This window comes from Rhinopithecus bieti, unplaced genomic scaffold (assembly GCF_001698545.2).
Source record: "Rhinopithecus bieti isolate Rb0 unplaced genomic scaffold, ASM169854v2 scaffold_23868, whole genome shotgun sequence".
In the NCBI taxonomy this organism is placed as follows: Eukaryota; Metazoa; Chordata; class Mammalia; order Primates; family Cercopithecidae; genus Rhinopithecus; species Rhinopithecus bieti.
In genome coordinates this window covers 380,742-394,582 of record NW_016811202.1, presented here as the reverse complement: position 1 = coordinate 394,582, position 13,841 = coordinate 380,742, and the positions used below count along the sequence as shown (strand labels likewise).

At 52.1% G+C, this 13,841-nt stretch overlaps 1 protein-coding gene across 1 annotated transcript in view; it reads right to left on the bottom strand.

Moving 5' to 3' along the window:
* The window catches only part of CAPN5 (calpain 5), a 57,188-nt gene extending 43,868 nt beyond the window's left edge, over positions 1–13,320 (bottom strand). The window contains 1 exon segment of the mRNA XM_017893578.1: positions 13,170–13,320. The gene's annotated coding sequence lies outside the window, so the exon portion shown is untranslated.
* Positions 13,321–13,841: the final 521 nt, after the last annotated feature.

The window sequence follows — 13,841 nt, the reverse complement described above, 5'->3', positions numbered from 1 at the left end:
AGGGCCTCAAAGCCACCACGGGCCTCAAAGCCACAAAGGGCCCAGAATAAGCAGAGCCATTTGAAGACAACAAGCTGGAGGACTTACACTAAGTAACAAGGCTGATCACAAAGCTTATGGGGTACTGTCTCACAGACCAGTGGAACAGAATATAAAGTTCAAAAATAAGCCACAAGTATAAGGACACCTGATATATGACAAAAGAGCTGCCACAATGCACTAGGGAAAGGATTTATCTTTTCAATAAATGGTGCTGGGTCAACTGGCTATCCATAAGGAAAAATAGTCATCTTACCCCTACCTCAAACCGTATACAAAACTTATTCCAGATAGATTTCAAATCTAATTGAAAAGTAAAACAATAATGGTTTTAGGAAAGAACATGAGAAAAACAGTATACCCAAATGGCCTAAAAAGGGAAGAAAAAGTGCTCAACTTCACTAATCATTAAGGAAATGCAAATTAAAACCACAATGAGATACCGCTATGCCCCATTAGAATGACGAAAGTGAAACACACGCAGACACACACACACACAGTCCCAAGTAGAGCTCTTATGCATTGGTGGTAGGAGGATAAATTGGTATAATCACTTTGCAAAACCATTTGACTATATCTAGAAAACCTGAAGAAATAATATAATCATGTGTTCATATAATATCGTAATCTAGTAATTCTAAGAATATGTCCAATAGAAATGGATGCACATATTCAGCAAAAACCATGTACAAGAATGTCTATTGCAGTAGTATTTGTTAGAGCTGAAAATGAGAAACAAGCTAAATGTTCATTAACAAAAGAATGGATCAATAAGTTCTTGTATATTCATATAATAGAATAGTAAACAATAATGAAAATGAAAAATGTTGTTGCACACAACCCCATGGATGGATCTTACAAGCATATTAAGCAAAAGAAGCAATATTACATGATTCTACTTAAGTAAAATAGAAAAGCAGGGCCAGCATTACCCCATTACCAAAACCAGATAAAGACACTACAAGAAAAGAAAATTACAGGCCAATATGCCTTATGAACATAGATGCAAAACCTTCAACAAAATACTAACAAACAAGCTGGGTGTGATGGTGCATGCCTGTAGTCCCAGCTACTCAAGAGCCTCAGGAGGATAGCAAGACCCAATCTCTAGGAAAAATAATAATAATAATAAGGCAAATAATTCAAAAGCACATTAAAAGGATCATTCACCATGATCAAGTAAGATTTATATCAAGGATGCATGGATGGTTCAATATATGCAAATCAATAAACATGATACACAATACTAACAGAACGAAGGGCAAAAAAACATAAGATCATCTCACTGAATTAAAAAAAACACATTTGACAAGATTCAGCATTCTTTCATGACAAAAATTCTAAACAAAACAGGTATAGAAGGAATACACAGAAATCAGTAGCATTTTTATATACTAACAACACACTATTCAAAAGAGTTAAGAAAACAATCCCATTTACAATAGTTACCATGGAAAAAAGAAATGCTTAGGAATAAATATAACCAAGAAGGTAAAAGACTTGTACACTGAAAACTATCAAACACTGATGAAAGAAATTGAACACAAATAAATGGAAAGATTCTGTACATGTAGATAAGAATTAGTATTGTTAAAATGTCCATTCTACCCAAAACAATCTACAGATTCAATGCAATCCCCTATCAAAATTCCAATGACATTTTTTGCAGAAATAAAAAACAATCCTTAAAATTCATACAGAATCACAAAAGACCCTGAATAGCCAAAGCAATCTTAAACAAAAAGAACAAAGCTTGAGGCATCACACTCCCTGACTTCAAAGTATACTACAAAGCTATAGTAACCAAAACCAACCACATGGTACTGGCACAAAAACAGACAAAAGACCAATGGAACAGAATAGAAAGCTCAGAAATGAATCCACACATTTAATTTGTCAATTAATTTTCGACAAAAGTACCAAGGACACACAAAGCGGAAAGGACAGTCTCTCCAATAATTGGTGTTGAGAAAACCGGATATCCACATGCAGAAGAATAAAAGTTTCCCTATCTCTCATCGTATGCAAACATGGACTCAAATGGACTAAAGACTTAAAAATAAGACCTGAAATTATGACACCACTAGAAGAAAACATGGGAAAAGCTGTTATGACATTGGTCTGGGCAATGATATTTTAGATATGACCCCAAAAGCACAGACAACAAAAGCAAAAATAGACAAAGGGGATTACATAAAGCTAAAAAAGTTTCTCTACAACAAAGAAAACAACAGAACGAAGAGACAACCTGCAGAATGGGATAAAAGTTTGCAAACTAGGCATCTGACAAGAGTTAATATCCAGAATAGATAAGAAATTCAAGCAACTCAATAGCAAAAAAACCCTAATGATCTGATTTTAAAATGGGCAAATGATCTGAATAGACATTTCTCTAAAGAAGACATACAAATGGTCAATAGGCATATGAAAAAAATGCTCAACGTTGGCTGGGTGCAGTGGCTCATGCCTGTAATCCCAGCACTTTGGGAGGCCGAGGCAGGTGGATCACCTAAGGTCAGGAGTTCAAGACCAGCCTGCTCAACATGGCGAAACCCCATCTCTACTAAAAATACAAAAAATTAGCCAGGCGGGCACCCAGCTACTCAGGAGGCTGAGGCAGGAGAATTGCTTGAACCCAGGAGGTGGAGGTTGCAGTGAGCTGAGATCACACCACTGCACTCCAGCCTGGGAAACAAGAGTGAAACTGTCTCAAAAAAAAAAAAAAAAAATTAAAAATCTCAACATCACTAATCATTAGGGAAATGAAAATCAAAACCACAATGAAATACCACCTCCCACCTTTTGGCTTTTATAAAAAACACAAAAGTATGATATCTTACCAAAAAAATGACAAAAGATATGTCTTTTATAAAAAAGACTTTAAAAAAAAATTTTTTTTTTTGATACGGAGTCTCGCTCTGCCGCCCAGGCTGGAGTGCAGTGGCGCAATCTCGGCTGACTGCAACCTCTCCTTCCCAGGTTCAAGTCATTCTCCTGCCTCAGCGTCCCAAGTAGCTGGGATTACAGGCATGTGCCACCATGCCTGGCTAATTTTTGTATTTTTAGTAGAGATGGCGTTTCACCATTTGGCCAGGCTGGTCTTGAACTCCTGACCTCAGGTGATTCACCTGCCTTGGCCTCTCAAAGTGCTGGGATTACAGGCATGAGCCACTCACTGTGCCTGACTTAAATCTTTTTACAAAAGATACATCTTTTATAAAAAAGACAAAAGGTAAGTGTGGGCGAGGATATGGAGAAAAGGAAACCCTTGTACAGTGTTGGTGGGAATGTAAATTAGTACAGCCATTATGGAAAACAGTACAGAGGTTTCTCAAAAAATTAAAAATGAAACTACCATATGATCCAGCAATCCCACTACTGGGTATAAATCCAAAGGAAATGAAGTCAGTATGCTGAAGACATATCTGCACTCCCATGCTCACTGCAGCACTATTCACAGTAGCCAAGATACGGAATTAACCTAAGAGTCCATCAATGGATGAATGGGTAAAGAAAATGTGGTATATACATACAATGTAATCTAATTCAGCTATAAAAATAAGGAAATCTCATCACTTGTGACATGGATAAACCTGGAAGACAATATGCTAAGTGAAATAAGCCAGACACAGAAAGACAAATCCCACATGATCTTACTCATATGTGGAATTTTTTAAAAGTTGAACTCATAGAAGCAGAAAGCAGAAGGGTGGTTAACAGGGACTGAGGGGTGAGGGTGGGGAGGGAGGTTGCAGAGATGTCAAAGGACACAAAATTTCAGTTAGATTAAGAGGAGTAAGTTCAAGAGATCTATAAGTTCAAAAGATTGATTGCAACATGGTGACCATAATTAATAGCAATAGATTATACTCTTGAAGATTGCTAGAAGTAGACTTTTGGTTTTTTGGAGTCTCACTCTGTTGCCCAGGCTGGAGTGCAGTAGTGCAATCTCGGCTCACTGCAACCTCCCTCTAACGGATTCAAGCGATTCACCTGCCTCAGCCTCCCAAGCAGCTGGGATTACAGGTGCCCACCACCAGACCCGGATAATTTTTGTAGTTTTAGTAGAGATGGGGTTTCACCATGTTGGCCAGGCTGGTCTCAAGCTCCTGACCTCCTCAAGCTCCTGATCTGCCTGCCTCGGCCTCCCAAAGTGCTGGGATTCCAGGCATGAGCCACCACTCCTGGCCGAGAGCAGATTTTGAGTGTTCTCAGGACAAAAAAGTATGTGAGGTAATGCGTGTGATAATTAACTTGATTTAGCCATTCCACAATGTATACGCATTTCAAAATATTACGTTGTACATGATAAACATATACAATTTTTATCTGTTAAAAAGATCTATTTTTTTTTAGACAAGCAAAGCCAGCAAAATTCATCTACAGTGAACAGAAAGCAGGACTTGGCTATCTTGGGGGTAGAGACTGGAAGGGGTGTGAGAGAGCTTCTGGGGTTCTGGTAAAACTACTTCTTGATCTGGGTGGTGTTTACATGGGTGTGGTCCCTGTGCAAATCCACTGAACTCTATACTTATGACCTATGCACCTATCTGTAGATCAGTTAATACACTTCAGTAAAACGGTAAACAAAAGGACTGGCTGAATGTGGTGACCCAGGTCCCAGCAGATCAGGACCCTTCACAGCTGTAGTCCTGTCCAGCTGGACACCACATACCCAGGGGGGCTGACCTAGGGGGAAGGGAGGCAGAGTGGGAAAGTGCCCCAGGCTGGGTCCGAGCACTAGACTTTGTCACACGCAGGCTGTGTGACCTTCTGCGAGCCTCCACTTCTCTGATCTCAGCCTCCTCCTCTAGCTCTCAGGACACTTGCGGGCTTGATACTCAGAGTGTCTCAACACTTGGAGCAGTCCACAAGAAGTTCCTACAGGTGTGTGGCACCCCAACACCCAAACCAAGCACACACCTGCAAGGTTTCCTCTGCACCTGAGAAGGGGAGACGCCAGCCAGAGACCATTCCTAGGGGGAAGTTTTCAGCCCTGAGGAGGGTGGCATCGTGCTCAGAAAAAAAGGGGAGGGAAGGGGTGTGGGACAGGGATCATGGATGAGGCTGCAGAGGATCCCACCAGAGGCCCCAGGATGCCAGGTGCAGGAGTCTGGCTTCATCCTAAGGTGATGGGGAGTGTGGAACGGTGCTGAGCAGGGGAAGGACTTGGTCATGGCTGTCTCAGGGAGCCCCATCTGGCTGCCACATGGAAAACAGACTGGAAAAGGACAAGACTAGACCAGATACACCATAAGAACGTCCACAGGACTTGGACTGGCAGGCTCACATGTGGACGTGGAGGGGCTGGGTTCCAGGGCCAAGTGGGAGAGAGCCTCAACTCTTTCTGGTGGCCAGCCAGTGGTGGGGGTGAAGGAAAAACACAGGAATGCCTACTGGGGGTCCTTCTCCTGTGCCCCACTGCCCCATACCCCACACTGGTGCCTGGCAGAGTGGGTATCACCCAGTGCCGGCCGAAGGAGCCAGTGACACCCTCACCCATTCCCTGCCAATCAAAGCCCCTTTCCCCTACCTCCCTTCCTCAACCTCTTCTCCCCTCTCAAGGGAAGACACCCCCCCCCCACCACTGCCCTTTGCCATATGAACAGGGGAGGGCTGAACAGCTGGGGCTTCATCATTCAGGGGACACAGTCAATTCCAACCTGCACATCTTTCCTGATGCCCGATCTGGGCTGACGCTGAGCTGGCTGATGAGGAAGGGGCTGGGGGAAACGGTGGTGGCCTTCTGAGATGGAGCCTGAGCAGGGCCCGAAGGATAGGCCAGAATCAGCAAGGGCATAGCAGGGCAGGATGCGGCACAGGGAGAGGGAAAAGGTGGGAGGGCACGGGGTGGGTGGAGCCTGGGGGGGAGTTGGCAGGACCAGCTCTGCAGGGCTGGGGATGCCAGGCAGAGGGGCAATGGCACTTACTGAGGCACAGGGGAGCCAGGGGCAAGACTAAAGGTCAGATGCTGATGCAGTGACCCAGGACTGGAAATGCCCTGGCTTGAGCCATAGCAAGGAGGGCCAGAAGCCAGAGGGGACTGGAAAGGGCAGAAACTCCATTTGGTGGCTGCCTGGTTATTTGTGGTTTTGATTCTGTTAATGTATTTATCCCCTTCTATCCCATACCCCATCCTCCATGTGCTCCCTAAGTCACCACCTAATAAGATGCTTAAAGCGTGTGTCTCTGTCCTTTCGTGGGTGTACTGTGACCTCCCAGGCCCCTGTCTCTCTGACGTGCCATGTGCTGAGGAATGGATGGCAGGGTGGGGAGGGAGAATGTGCTGTGGAGGGACAGCCAGGCTCAGAGCCACCTCAGGCTCTCAGCCCCTGGGCCACCCAGAGCTCCGGGCTCCTGGGTTCTGGTGCCAGAGCCAAGGCAACCAGGCCCAGTGAGTCACTCCAGCCACCACCAGGCGAGCTGGCACCAGGGCTGGGAAATCCTGTCTTTCTTCTCCCCTCCTCTTCCCTTATCGTTTCTGTGTACAATCCATTCTCCACCCGGCTGCTGAGTGATCTTTCTAACATAAATCCCACCAGGCCGCTCCCCTGCTAGGAGACACAGAGGGCCTTGTGGGCAGGGTCAAGCGTGTACAGGGCATGGGGTCTCCAGCTGGTCCTGGGGGAATGGTGGTCCTGCAGCCGTGATGTCCCCCGGTGGTGCATGTGAGGGCTGTGCTGGCTGCAGGCCTGGCTCTGTGTGATCGTGACTGAGTCACAGCCCTCACCCTGCAGCTGTTCATCTGGTAATGGGCTCCTGCCCAGGGTGCTGTGAGCAGGAGGGAGTGTAGGAACAGCAGGAGCCACTGTTGTAAACAGCATCTGTAAGCAAGTGGCCAGGGGAGAGGAGCTTCTGAAAGGGTGTTCCAGGTCAGGGGTTCCTGCAGGCCTTGGGCAGGACAGGAAGAAGCCAAGGACCTGGCCACACTTGTGGAGGTGGAAACTGCTGGGCAGGGGGCAGCCCCAGGCCCAGTCTCGGGTGAACAGCTCACCACAGTTTGAACACTGAAAGAACCGCATCCGGGAAACCCATAGTCCCAGGCAACCCAGTGCGGTGGCCACCCTACCTCGGGGCTCCCAGTCCAGCACCAGGTCCTGCAAAGAAAGTACTGAGAGCGGCAGATGCAGCTGGGTGTCCCTGTGCAGGACATTCTCTCTCACCCGGGGTGGGGTGGGGGCTGTGTGCTCGCTCAGTCCCCACAGGGGAGACAACCTAACAAAATGGGACTTGATCAGGTCACTGAAGCCACATCTGCCTCACTGTGCTGTGTGAGCCCAGGCAAGCCCCTGCCCTGTCTGGCCACAGGCTCTAGCCATTGAGTGGCAGGGAGGGGAACACTACACACTATTTTCCAGTCTGGCGGGTTTCTCACCAGGACAGCCCTTTTCTCCACTTCCTGCACAGGCAGTCCTAGACTCGAGTCCCGAGACCTGTCTCCAAGACTCAAGATGTGAAGACTGGGGAGACAGTGCCCACTTCCCACTTTGGGAAACTGAAGTGTGCCATTCCTCAGCGCAAGCTCCTGCACAACCTCAGAAAGGAGCTGTGCTGTTCTCATTACACAAATGGGAGACAGAGGCTCTGAGGGGAAAGAAGACATTCAGGGCAGAGGCACGAACCTGTCCCATGTCAAAGTCCTGCTCGGCCTGCCCACCACCCCTCCCTCGGGCAGTGACCCACTCTCCAGCCCTGGGTGTCCTGTTCAGGTGTGTCCCCCGTTCCAGCTTTACTCACACACCTTCCCTGTGCCTGACCAAAGGGCAGTGAGGAGTGAGATGGGAATCTGTCCTAGAGGTCGGCCTGGTGAAGGCGAGAAGCAGAGACCTCGGTACAAGGCAGGGAGACCTGCTCTCCCAGGGAGGATTTGTTCACACCAGGCAGGGACGGCTGCATGGAGGAAGTAGCCTCCAAGTGGGATCTCAAAGGGTAGATTGGGATTTCAAGAGATGGAGAAGGTGGAAGGTTTGGGGGAGGAAAGATTTTTCTGGAGGAAGAAATCATTTAGGCAGGTCTGGAGGACAGAGTGCAGGGGAGAGGGAAGAGGAAGTAGAGAAAAATTGCCACAGCTGGGTTGCGGCTGGCCCTGAAAGCCAGGCTAAGAACTCAGGCACGAGAGGGGGTGCGATGATGTATGAGAAGGTCAAAGGGAAAGGAGGCCCAGGATGTAGGTGGGGAGGCCAGGCTATAGACAGGCCCCTGAGAGAGAAGCAGGGCCCAGCATGGTGTGGCCTTGGCCATGGGGATGGAAAGGAGACCCACACAGGGGCAGGTCCGCAGCAGGCAGGCCGGAGCTCTGGGGTTTAGCTAGGGTTCTTCCTGAGGTGCCAGGGGGCTTATCCCCTCCTGCAATGGCAGACCATGTCTCTGGGCGAGCAGCACTTCCAGGCCCCCTGCACTGCTCTAAGTCACTTCCTATTCCTAACTATGGCAGCCTAGAATGCCAACGCCTGCTCCCCATACCCAGGCAGAGGGCGAACCAGAGCCCCAAGATGTCAGGCTGGGCAACATCCTGTCCACAAACCCATCTTCAGATGGGAAGACTGAGGCCAGCGAGGAGCAAAGCAGTTAACCTCTTTGTGCTTCAGAATTCTCATCTGTAAAATAAATGTATTTTCTGCTCTACTGGCCCAGCCTGTTCACCTGACCCTACATACCAGACAGGACTTGGCCGTAATAGGCCTTGGTATTCTCAACTGTAAAGTGGGACCCCCAGCCCCATCCCCTTGTAGGGTGATGGTGAGCATCAAATGACCCTGCAAAGCACTGGGCTTCTTGTGTGAATGTCTGAAATGAGCTGCACTCCACCCTGAAAGGCCCAGCACGCTGTCAAATGCAGGCAGGGTCCAGACACTGGGGCCACCCATGCAGCCATGCCAGGGATGCCCTTCCTCCAAACATCCCTGAACTCTGGCTACCAGGGGCTCAGGCTGGACACTGGGGCCAGGGCTACAGCAGCGCCCAGCCTCCAAGGCTCCCAGGCTGGAGGGGAGACAGACATTGTGAGTGACCTCCTGGGTAACAGGACTGTGACTGGGGAAGCCAGCCTCGGTGGGCACTGGGGTGGCGGCGGGAGCTGGGAATGGTGCCTGCAGTGGTGCTGCAGTCAGCTCCTGGGGTGGGCTGAATGATGGCCCCAAAGATACTCCCAGCCGGATCCCTAAACCTGTGAATGACACCTTGTATGGCACAAGGGACTCTGCAGATGTGATTAAGGACTTTGAGACGAGGAGACGATCTTGGCTTATCTGGGTGGGCCCTGAATGTAATCACAAGTGTCCCTACAAGAGGGAGGTGGAGGGGATCTGCCCAGAAGAGGAAAGAGCAGTGAGACAGAAGCAGAGACTGGGGCAATGTTGCCAGCAGGAACGCCAGCAGCCACCCGAGGCTGGAAGAGGCGGGGAACGGACTCTCCCCAGGATCCCACAGAAGAAGCCAGCCTGGATTTTAGCCCCATTAGACTCATGGGGGACTTCTCACCTCCAAAACTGTAAGAGCGTATATCTGTGTTGCTTTCAGTCACCAAGTGTGGCAATTTGTCACAACAGCGATAGGAAAGGAATATGCTCTTGAACGATGCTGTTCCTGAAGAATAGCTAATGGGAGTCGGGGGGGTCACGGGGCCCCACCCGCCTCTCCTGCCCGGAGAAGCCCATGAGGGGAATGAAGTTCCTACACCTTGAGTTGCTCCGCTGTACAACAAAGTGACCCCACGCCAGTTCCTTAGTTCCTGCTGTGAGTAACATATCACTTGGGTCTCACCTCACTCCGACTAGCAGAAGTTATACAGCAGCAGAGGGTACTGGCTGAGCAGGGGCTGGCCGGGCAAGGCAGGTGGGTCAAGCCAATGGGCTCCCAGCCTTCTGTCCACCATCCCGCAGGGCACATCCTGACAGTGAAGGGCAGCTGGGGACCAGTGGATGGGCTTTGGTGTGCTCCGGTCACCAGCCCCTTCTCCCACATGGCCACTGTGGGAGAAAACCACAGCAAAAACCCACAGGCCACTGCAGCCTCAGCTGTCGCCAACCCAGACCCCTATCCCTGCGAAAGCTCAGGTCCCTGGAAGCACACGTGCAAACAACCAGAATGGGGAGCAGTAACCCAGGCCCTTGCGGGTAAGCACACATTGTCCACAGCTTCCCCTTCCAAGCCTGAGGCTGGCCTCCTAAGACATCCAGATTCCAACCGCAAAGGGACCTGGCCCCTTTGCCTTGGGTGAGCAGGGAAAGGCAAGGCCCGAGGCCACAGGCAAGTGAGCAGCTCTGCCTGCACTGAAGCAAGGCAATCCCAGGGCATCTCCACCAGCCCGGAGGAGGGCTCAGAGTGTGCAGCAGGAAGCCCAACTCTCAGGACCATGGTGAGCCCAGTAAAGTTTTGAGTAGGGACCAGGGATGGAGAGGCAGAAGAGCTCTCTGAGGGCACTCAAGGGGTGCCTGGGAGGGGCTCTGAAGGCACTCAAAACACTTGAATAGATGGGGACAGAGACAGGGTGGGTGAAAAGCCCAGCTGCAGAGAGACTGCTGCCAGCTGCCCAGGAGGCTGCTGGGGAGGGGTGGGGGGTGTTGCAGATCCTGCTCGTTGCAGCTGGGGGAGCCAAGGGCCCGCTGCTGGGCTTTCTGTTCAACCTTCACATGCTGTACTCTAGGGTGCTCCCGGCTGCTCAGCCCTTGCCTCTCCTCAGGCGCTAGAAGCTTTCAGGGGAAGCCAGGGGACTTGGTCAGGCAGATAGAGACCACTCCCGTAAGCAGTCCCCTCACCCACTAAATCCAAGAGAGGCTTCCACTTCAATAGGAGAGGCCTGTTTGCTTCCACCCTTCTTCTCCCAAAGTCAGCCCCTCATCCCCAGGGAGGGAACTAAGTGATGCTGATTGCCAGCTGCTATTAGTAATAATGGCTATCAGACACCATGTACTTAGAAAGATGCGTTCAGTGACATGATCTAAGTTCATCTTCATCTTCCCCCAGTCCCTGTGAATAGGCAACATTTATCCCCATTCCGCACATAAGAAAACTGAGACAGAAAAGGGAAGTTCTCCGCCTCAAGGTCATAGGCAAGTAGGAAGGTACAGAGATGGTCTCAGCCAAGAGAAAGATCAGACACATGATTTAGGCCCTGCAGGTAGGAGAGGATACCCACTGAGGGTGCAAGAGGCCTCCTGTTTGGGACCAGGACTCCAGGGCTGATCTGAGAGCCTGCCAGGAAAGCAGGCAGAGACAGTGCTGGCCTGGGAGCAGTGTCCCAGATGTAACCCACAAAAACCCACAGGCATCTCACAACCAACCTGTCCAATAGTCCACTTGTCAATTTACTCCCAACCTGCCCCACCCGCAATGGTGGTCCCCATCTCACAGGGGCAGCCCCACCTACCTTCCCCTAGTACTGGGGCCCTGTGTAGCCTCTGGGCACCTCCTGCCCCCAGCACCCCTGCTCTGGGAACCTTTATCAGGGCCCCTCCTCCCCTGCCAAGGCTAACCCTGGGTGGGGAGCAGAGGAGAGCAGAAGGGAGGGCCCTCTCCCTGCTTTGACCTCCTCCTTACAGGCCTCGACAGAAGCCCACCCACTACACAGCCAAAGGTGACCCTTCTTGGACACACATCTGACCTATCTCATCCACAATCCACCCCACCAGCATTCATTTTCACACTGCCAGGACTTTACTCATGCTGTTCCTTGGGGCTGCGATGCCCTGCCTTTTCTTTTCTGCTTAGTGGACTTCTTTGAGACCCAGCCCCAACGAATCTGCAAGTGAACTCATCCCCAACTTCTAGGCACCCAACAGTCCCTGTCTTGTGCTTCCAGCACTGGGTACAACTCTGGGCAGGGCCTTATCTGTGGACCCACTGCCTGTCTTGTCAGAAGGGAGGCTCCTCAGGGCAAAGACCCTGCCTCTGTGCGCTAGCAACTAGCCTGGCCTGGCCTGCAGCAGCAGCGGGGGCCCACCACACCCTGCCCAGGAGGCAAAGGCAGCCAGACCACCGCATCCCAAAGGCAGCCAGACCACCCCACTGCCGGACCCTGGGGACAGGAGCAAGGACCAGCCCGAGGACCCTGGGAGGTGTCAATCCTTGTGGAACACACTGGTTCCTCCAGCAGGCCTCAGACTCATCGAGTTGGCTGAGTCTCACCCTTAAGCCCCTCTCTTCCAAGAAGTCTGCCCAGATTTCTCTTTCCCCTGAGTCCTGGGATAGTCGCCCTCAGTACTTTTCTCTCCAAACCACGGGTGCAGGGAGGAGACTCTGGGATGAGAGCCAGGTGGACCCGGGTTCAAATTCTGGCTCAGCAGCCCTGAGAGGGCAGCTGACTTTGTCTCTCTGTGCCCCACTCTGCTCATCTGTATGGAACTTGGGGATGAATCCCACCATATGAAATGACTGGGAGAGAGAACGTCGCACCTGTTAATGATCTTTGGTCCTACTTCACCTCCGGTCCCTAGGCCAGTCTTCTGAGACCCCCCCCAACCCAGAGGAACAGAGGTGGGAACTCTGAGGTCTGAGAAATCAAAGATCTATTCCCTCCCAGACCACTCTCCCACACTCCCGCAATACACACTCCCGCAACACACACAAACACACACACACACACACACACACACGTGTGCGCCCGCCCTGCAGTCAAAGAGAAAAGCCCCCATTCAACCAGGGAGGAGTGCCAAGAAGCGGATAGGCTGGGGCAGCAGGAGCCTCGGCCCTGCCCCTTTCCCAAGCCTGGGTGGGGTAGTACCCAGAAGGGGTTGGTGGATAGCAGGGATAAAAGAGGGGGTTAAGGAGGGAACAGAAGAGGGGAACTGTAAGGAAGATGAGAGGAAGGGACAGTCTAGCCCCGGGTGTTAGGCGCTTCCAGCGCGTCCGCACTAGGAAAACGACTCAGAGACACCCAGAGGGAGGTGAAAAAAAGACTCCTCGCCGGGGGTGGGGGTGGGGACGAGCCCAGGGAGCCCAGGCGGATAGTCCAGGACCCCGCCCCGCAGCCAGCGCTCACTTCCTTCCCCCCGGGGCCGCGGGAGATGCAGCCCCCTCCACCGATTCGTGGTACCGAAGAACGCAGTGGCTCGCGCTGCATCCGCACACGCCCCCCCGAAACACACACACAGACACACAGAAGCACACGCCTCCCTCCGCGCGCCTCCTACCGGCCGCGCCACCGCGGGTCCAGCCGGGTTCCCGGGATGCAGGGCACGGCGCGGGAGCTGGAGCGGAGGCTGCAGGCGCCCCGCGTAGCGGCCTCGGGTTCTGGCCCGAGATCCAGCTGGGACTGGCCTAGGGCGGGGGCTGGCGCTCTCATTCCCCGGGTTCGGCCAGCCGGGCCCGGCTCCGCCCCGCCCCGCCCACGGCCTCTGCCCATTCGCCCGTGGCGAGCCGGAGGCGTGGTCTCCCGTGGGACGGAGAGGGCGGGCCGAGGGCTCGGTGCGCGCATGCGCACTGGCGCCGCGGGTTGCAGCTCAGAGGAGAGGTCTGGTTCCAGCCCGGATGTTGAAGGGGGGGTTTGGGGCCCCTAGCGGCACCCACAACCTTTACCGACTCGGTCGGGCCTTCTGTCTCCCTCCTTCCCAGCCTATGTGCCTGCGGTTGGGTGCATCCCGGTGGGCAGCCTCCCAAGGGCTGGCTGCACCGCGAGGGATAGGGCCAGGGCGTGGGTTCAGCTCCCCGAGGGCGGGCCGCGGCTGACTTGGAGCTGGCGTCTAGTACCGAGGGCCCGCAAGGGCCGGGGTGCCTGCCAGAACGAACTCCACCTTCACATCCATCCCAAGTGTTCGGACGGAGAAGAGGGAGCCCAGGCCCCTATGAGCCGCAGATGGCCTCTG